This window comes from Macrobrachium rosenbergii, chromosome 23 (assembly GCF_040412425.1).
Source record: "Macrobrachium rosenbergii isolate ZJJX-2024 chromosome 23, ASM4041242v1, whole genome shotgun sequence".
NCBI lineage: Eukaryota > Metazoa > Arthropoda > Malacostraca > Decapoda > Palaemonidae > Macrobrachium > Macrobrachium rosenbergii.
In genome coordinates, this window is record NC_089763.1 from 12,526,991 (window position 1) to 12,534,557 (window position 7,567).

Genomic DNA, 7,567 nt, shown 5'->3' on the forward strand with positions numbered 1-7,567 from the left:
CTTCGAGTACTACCTTTATCGTCACAGTCTTTATTAAAAACGATAGTGATGCCTTCAAGTGTCCTCATTAACAATAACAGTGGGCCATCTAAACTTTGTGTTCATCACCATAGCATTTTATAATCCATAGTAGTGCCCATTCAAGCACTGTTTTCACCACCACAGTTCCTATTAACTATAACAGTGACACCATCGAGCACTGCCTTCATCACCACTGTACTTATTTATAATGACAGTAACGGCTTCGATCCGCTACCTCCACCAGCCCTGACGTCACAATCCTTTGGTATATTTGAGGGAATGATTTAATCAGCATGTCTTCCTTTGCACAAATATTCCAAATGTAAAACATATTCAGGTTTCAACTGGTAATTTTGATTCTAAGAGTAAAGAACAAAAAACTGAGGAGAAAAGTATATAGCAGTTCAGAGAGTGTGTGTGCGCGTGCGTGCGCGTAAGTGTGTGTGTGCATATGTCTGTGTGTATGAGAGAGAGAGAGAGAGAGAGAGAGGAGTGTTGGAAAAGACAGCTGCCAAAATATTTGATGAATTCAGTCTTCCCTTTCCCCTCTCCCACCTTCCCTAAACAAAACCCCCCAGAAAAGAAAACGAATGAAGAAAGAAAGAGGGATTATGGTAGCAACAGGACGAGCAAAGGGTCAAGGATGTGCTGGCAGTCCACCATTTGGTTTGTAGCTGGCAACGGCCGTCCATCCTTTTTCTTCTTAACTGTTGTTGTTGTTGTCGCTGACTTCACAAGAAAAACACACGTCGCAACTTAAGGGATGGCCACCCGATGGGAACCTCTTATCTCATCGTAAGTGACATTCCATAGCCTTCTCTTGGAATTTTAGACACAGGTTGTGGAGGTAGATGACTGGTTTTTCTAAGGCTTTCGTACGAGGCTTTTTCTGGCTTTGAGAGGCCTCCTTGTCAAGGACTATAAACTCTGTTCCTGTCTCTGGTTCTCAGAGGCTTTTAGGTGGGATCTCGAAAAAACTTTCTAGTCACTGGGTTTGAGTTTTTTTATGTAGAAGGGTGTAGATTTATTCTTGTTTATGCGTTCAGAGAAAGTTATAATGTTTTATTTAGTATTTTTCATAACGGCAATACATGGAAGCCTTTAAAATGTTTTAATCTTAGTCGTTTAGCAGTATTTACAATTACTAACTATTTCTTTTTCCAGATTTGGTTCCTTTAGGGTGAAAAAAATCTCGCTGTCTGTGGTTTTGGCGATAAAATAAAGAAAAATCAAACCACGGTGGCCATTAAATACACGTATTTGTAATTTTTATCATCCAGAAACCATTATGTGAACAACTAAATTGTTTATAGTCTATGGTTCTCAGAGGCTTTGACATCAAAAAGCTGTTAGAACATTCTCGTCTAAAGCTTTTGATTCGCTCAACGCACTGATGCTGAACTTTCTGGCTCTCCAGAGCATTTGCTAGAATGTTTCTCATCTTGCTTCTTAAGAAATTTTGAATGGAACACAGTAAAGCGTTTTTCAGTAAGCTCTATTTAAACATCGTGTTAGTTCACGTAATTGCACTGGATTTTCAACTGGCTCGAGTTTTCCTTAATTTCTGAAAGCACTAAGAATGAGTGCCCAGCATTTGTAAAGTAAGAACATAGAGATGTCATTGAAACTTCAGTTATATTTTGTGTTAATATTGAAAGAACCTTCCATTTCATCTAAAGAAGAAAGGCCTCAAATTGTTGATTCAAAAGCCTTTACTCTTTCTGTCTGCATATATGTTTGCCATTATATATTCTTATAAAGAAAAACTACTTAACAATAGTGTTAAACCCGCTGGAAAAGGAGCCCTTTCATACAATGGGACAGCACAGGTGTGTCTGTCACTGTTTCATAAAGAGCAACTGATGGTCTAGTTACGACAACTCAAGTTGTCCCCGGCATTTGTCGTTCCCCCTGAAATGGTGCAGAGATAAATCAGTCATCCTGTTATGAGCTAAATGTTTTATTTTTAATTATGAAAGAAACCACTTGTTGTCCGCTAGTTTAGTACAGTCAGCTTCCAGATTGACTAATAACCTGCGCTGTAAAATGGGAAAAGGTCGGGTGGACGGCTTTCATACCGGTTGCAAAATTCAAGTTAACTATGAACTATGCAGCGCTAACATGTAAACCGACTTTACTATGGTCTGAGTTGGAATAATTTCCTCTAACAACAACAACAACAATAGCAACAACAGCAACAACAACAAAAACAACAACAACAAGAACAACATAATAATAATAATAATAATAATAATAATAATAATAATATAATAATAATAATAATAATAATACAGTAACAATTATCTATGAATTCTTAATATCAACAACGTATTCCCTCCTTTTTCACTACTAACTACAGAATTATCAGAAAGGTTTTGTTTCGGAAAGCATTTACAAACCTCCAAAAACTACTAGTTACTCAAGATAAAAAAAGGGCTATCTATTATGTAGTTGGGTAAAGGAAAATTTCCATATTCGGTACAAAAGGAAATTTGTAGAATCCAATCGAAAATTAGAATAATGTGAGGAATTCACTGATAATGACTACGTATCAACTCCTATGTTGCCGATGTTGCTCTGACGAATTGTCGGCAGGGAAACCATCTTGTCTGCTATAAAGTATTGGGATAGTTGAACTCAAAGTTTAGACTCATTCTGCGTTGACGATAGGGAAGTAAGGAGTAGGGAGTTTGATAAATGAGATAAATTTTTTGTTTTGTTTTTGTTCAAAATGACCGCAATAACGAAGACAGATTACTGCATGTATAACAAGGGCACCCACAAGACGCAAAAAGGGAATTGAGATAGTCTGAAAAACAAAAATGTATGGCTCATTTAATTTCTTAACTCGTATTGTTACGTTTTGTGCAGCTGGATGAGTTTGCATATGAGAGAGAGAGAGAGAGAGAGAGAGAGAGAGAGAGAGAGAGAGAGAGAGAGAGAGAGAGAGAGAGAGAGAGGGTGTTGCAGAAACATTCCAGAAGGCTGACTCATCCAAAGCTGTACCAGCTGCTACGCTCGCTTACCCGCTCTTGCGCACTGAAATAGACCACAATAACAACAGGAGAGCAATGAATGAGCAAAACAGCTCCTTCCAGCCATTCATGGGTTGTGAGGGGGTTGGGGGGAGGGCAAATAGAGTTATTTAAATGGCGGAGGTGATGCCCAAACTGCGCTGAGATACGTTTCATAATGAGGGCTTCACATCGTCTCTTAAGTTATTGCGCTGAAGGCATAAGCAGTCGGGGTGAGGTTGGAGGAGAGACGGGGTAGGGGGTAGGAGGTTGGAGGGAGTGATAATGAATAATATATAAATACAGTTTAATTCCTGTTTATTTCATTAGTTGTAGAAAGGGGACGAGAGGGAAGAAAATTCTCCATATTAACAATGTGACTGCTCAAATATTTTTCATCTTAGCAATATTAAATTGTTTTCATTATTTCTCATATGGTTTTCCATTTTTGATGTCGTAGACTTCGGGATTAAACTCTGGAAAGTAAAGGCTATCTGAGGAATCTTGTCTGTTTGGAGACTCCCAGTAAACGCACTGAACTGTAATCATCTGCGTGGTTTCAGGCATTTCAGTAAACCAACCACCTACCTTCCTTTCCAGGCACCGAAGAGTGAAAAAATGTCACAAATAAGATATTTATAAATAAAACAATGAGTGAAATATATGCTTGAGAAAGTTTGGGGATATCGGAGACTTCAACGCTGCGGTCACAAGTAATCCATATAAGGCCATTGTTATTTCTCTCTTTTGTTTTTATTGATTGAGGTGGCATTATGCCAGCAGGGGTTCTAGCTCTTAGGGCAGCCCGTAACCTTATTGTTTTCGTCTGTCAACAATTTAACAAGTGAAAATATTCACATGGGGATCCACAGTTATTTGTGGCTTCACTGTGACGGTGAAAATGGGCATGTCCAAGATTGTCATAATTAAGGTTTACATTTCCCTTCTACCTGAAGGCAGAATGGCAGCCCCTGATCTGTTTTTATCATATGCTAAGGATCTCAGCCTATGTCTCTTGTCTACAGTATGTATACCTGTGCATTTTGGATCAGTGCACGCAGAAGTGCGCGTAAGCACGAAAATAGATTATTCAAGAAGAGAAGGTCTTTGAATATATAAATATCTTACCCAATAGGATGAGGATGGTATATAGTTTGTCGGTGTACCGAACACTCGCATCTGACGGAGAGAGAGAGAGAGAGAGAGAGAGAGAGAGAGAGAGAGAGAGAGAGAGAGAGAGAGAGAGAGATCTTTATCTTTGGTCCGTAATCCTAAAATAAATTATTAAAGACGCTCCCATCGTCACGATGCCCGTTTCCGTACCAGACCATCACTGGAGGTCATGGCAAGCCCATCTCTCTTCGGAGGCTAAGGCTGATTACTATAATGAACGACCATCGAGCATATCTTTCCGTGGAGTAGGCCTAAAAGTTGCTTATCCTCCGAGGCAAACCAGGGAATAAAAAAAAAAAAAAAGGATGTAATAATAAATGTGGGCAATGACAGAATTGTAAGAAATGATGGCAATCTATCTGTCATCATGAGGAATAACTTTTGTTACATAGAATGATGGAGTTTATTCACTTAATCTGATCAGCTGAAAATTGATAACTGTGATGTGTCTCTTCTTTTACATTTTGGCTACTGTCGCACTTATTTCCACAGATGACTTCAGTAACGATGGTGGTCAGGGGTAGTAATGATGGCTATGATGATAAGCTGGCCTTCAAGATGATACAAATCAGGATCCTCGAGAAAAATATTTATCAGAAGCCAAGTTATTCACTCGTAGGATACAGAAATTTTATGACATTTCTTTTCATTACTGACATCGATCTATCTATCTATCTATCTATCTATCTATCTATCTATCTGTCTATCTAACTGCATATGACAGGGTTTTATTGTTCTAATAAAACGAACGAATTTTTTTCCTTATATTCTAGCGAATATCAAAAAACTCAACTTTTTCTAGCATGAAAGACGTTTGAAGAACTATCAATATTTTTATTTAAAAGTTCTCAATTTTTTGCCTGAGCATGTCGCCTCCTCTCACACCCGCCCCCTCTCTCTCTCTTTTACCTCAGGCATTTGCCTCTACAGCAAATCCAGACAGGTACGGCTTACTGAAGATCCCAAGCCTGATAGCACTCAGGTCAAAGCGTCTTCCTCTTTATTTATTCCTCTGGATTATTGACATTATTCCATTTTCCATCCTATCAAAACTGGCCTCTGATGTTACTAACTTGTGGTGAATCTTCATATGTGTTCTATGTTTGCACACATCCCTGCATGCATACATGCGTGTATATATTAGTTGATGGCATAATGAAAGTGACTGATTCACTTGACTCTCCGCTAAATGAAAAAAAAGCAAGTACAGGAAGGTTGCCGGTGCCAGCGGCATTACTAATACGATTTTTTTTTCTGCGTCACTCGGTAAAAACTAGTTTCGACCGCATAAGTGAAAACTTTTCTTATTAATCTTTGACGAGAATGCAGAGACTGGCGTCGTCTCTCGGTGACTACAAGCTAAATCTGTTCAACAGGGTAATATATCAGAGACAGTAAAGAAATACGATTGGCATGTTGAGAGGTTGCTCAAAATATTGCCAAAGACTTTGTTACTCATTCCGTATTTGTGGATTATCATATAATCACACACACGCACACACACACACACACACACACACACACGCATATGAACATATATTGTGCACGTAGTTTTAAGTTAAGAAGATATTCAATGAAAAACGTACAAGTCTTTCAGGGCTCCTTGAATATTTTTACTGATCGTTCAGTTCCTGTAATCTAGACACTCCGGTATGCATGTAAGTATTTACAAAAATACAGGAGAAAAGCTAAATTTTTCGTTTAATGACATTCGCATGATAGGTAATATACCAAAACATATATAAAAAAAACTTAGCTTGTTAGGAGGAGCTGAATTCATTAACAGACATGCAGCAACTGTAGGAAAACAGTAGAAGTTCTGTAGAAACTAGCCGGAAATACCTTCCGCCTTTGTCATGGAAGCACAATATCCTCGAAGGGAAATGTTTTATTTTGAATGCAATCGAAAAAATCTTCAATATTTTCGTTCGTTATATAAGTATTTGATAATGCGAAATATTATTTTTAGAAAAATCTCAATTTTCATAACGACGGGTAACAATACCGTTATAATTACGGTACTGCTCAAGTGATGTGGCCAGAGCCATTTGAAGAACTGAACGATTTAAATGATGATAATATCTTAGTGCAATATGGAAATGGCTTTCAAAACAGGAGAAATATTAACAACGACACAGCGACAGCCATTGGCGTTTGGAGAGTCTATGTAATTCTTCAGCTCTAACTGTGTCAAGCCTGTTCAGCGTTACGTGGACCAGGTAGACATTTACTGAGTGAATAGAAATAAAGATATGAATAACACACAGCTATTTGTATAGTATCTATTAATATAACAAACCTAGGAAAAAGAAGGCATCCATTGCCAGGAGCCCTAGAAAATTACGGAACGCCAAACAGTGTATGTCGTCGAGTAGGGAATGGCGTCTTGGACGCGCTTGTGTCCCAAAAGCACTCAGGATTTCCCAAGAAATGTCGGCTGGAAGAGAGAGAGAGAGAGAGAGAGAGAGAGAGAGAGAGAGAGAGAGAGAGAGAGAGAGAAAAGTTAAAAGAAAATGAGCAGTTAGTTGAGAAGCCTTCGGCAGCCAAAGACGCCAGCTGCATTCGGGTTTCACCTTTTCTTTCGGTCGTTGGGATACTTTCACCATCTTTATACATTTTGGGGAGAACTTGACCCCTCACCTAAATAAGGAAAAAAAGTGAGCAAAAAAGAAAAACAGCAGAGGAAATCTTCCTCTGTCAAGAATCACACGTGATTAACTGCATGACACCATACCTGATTACGATCAATTTGGATTTCAGTAACGGAATGATTTACCAATTCTCATCTAAATAAGGTTCATTCAGTTTATTCACAAACTTTACTTCCTTCTCACTTATTTCCATCCCTCATGGGATCGAAGTTTAAAACGTGTAGCAATAAATCACATTCGAAAAGAAACGAAAAGGGACATACAGAACCCACACTGTGAAATGCAATCGGCGATGACTTCGATTACTCCTCTTGTTTTTGTTGGTGGGAAGGTGAAGCACAAACTCTAATCCCGGAGCGGCGCAGTAACACCCTTCGTAACACTCTAAGATGTACTGATGCCCACCCGCCATATCCAGACACACACACACACAAACAGACACACGCACACACATACATACATACACACACGCACGCTCGCGCGCGCGAGCACACCTCACAATGCCCCAATCCTTCTTCCCCACCTCCCCCAATCCCTCCTTCACTCCAGAACTCACCTGCAGTTACCACGTCCCCTCCATCATCTGTGTGTACCCCCTCTACCCCCATCTACCTCTCTCCAAAATCCTTCCCTTCCATTGCAACTTTACCCAAAGTGACGTTCTTCTAACCCTTCAGATGTAGGTCCTTCGAACAATTTTCTGATGTG

General features: G+C 39.2%; 1 protein-coding gene across 2 annotated transcripts in view; it reads right to left on the reverse strand.

Moving 5' to 3' along the window:
- LOC136851285 (uncharacterized) overlaps window positions 1-7,269 on the reverse strand; it is a 21,883-nt gene extending 14,614 nt beyond the window's left edge. Inside the window, exon 1 of one of the 2 annotated variants that reach the window (XM_067125272.1) lies at window positions 7,132-7,269. The gene's annotated coding sequence lies outside the window, so the exon portion shown is untranslated. Of the gene's footprint in view, window positions 1-7,122 lie in introns of both variants that reach the window. The other variant, XM_067125274.1, reaches the window with a different exon arrangement.
- Between the last annotated feature and the right edge of the window lie 298 nt (window positions 7,270-7,567).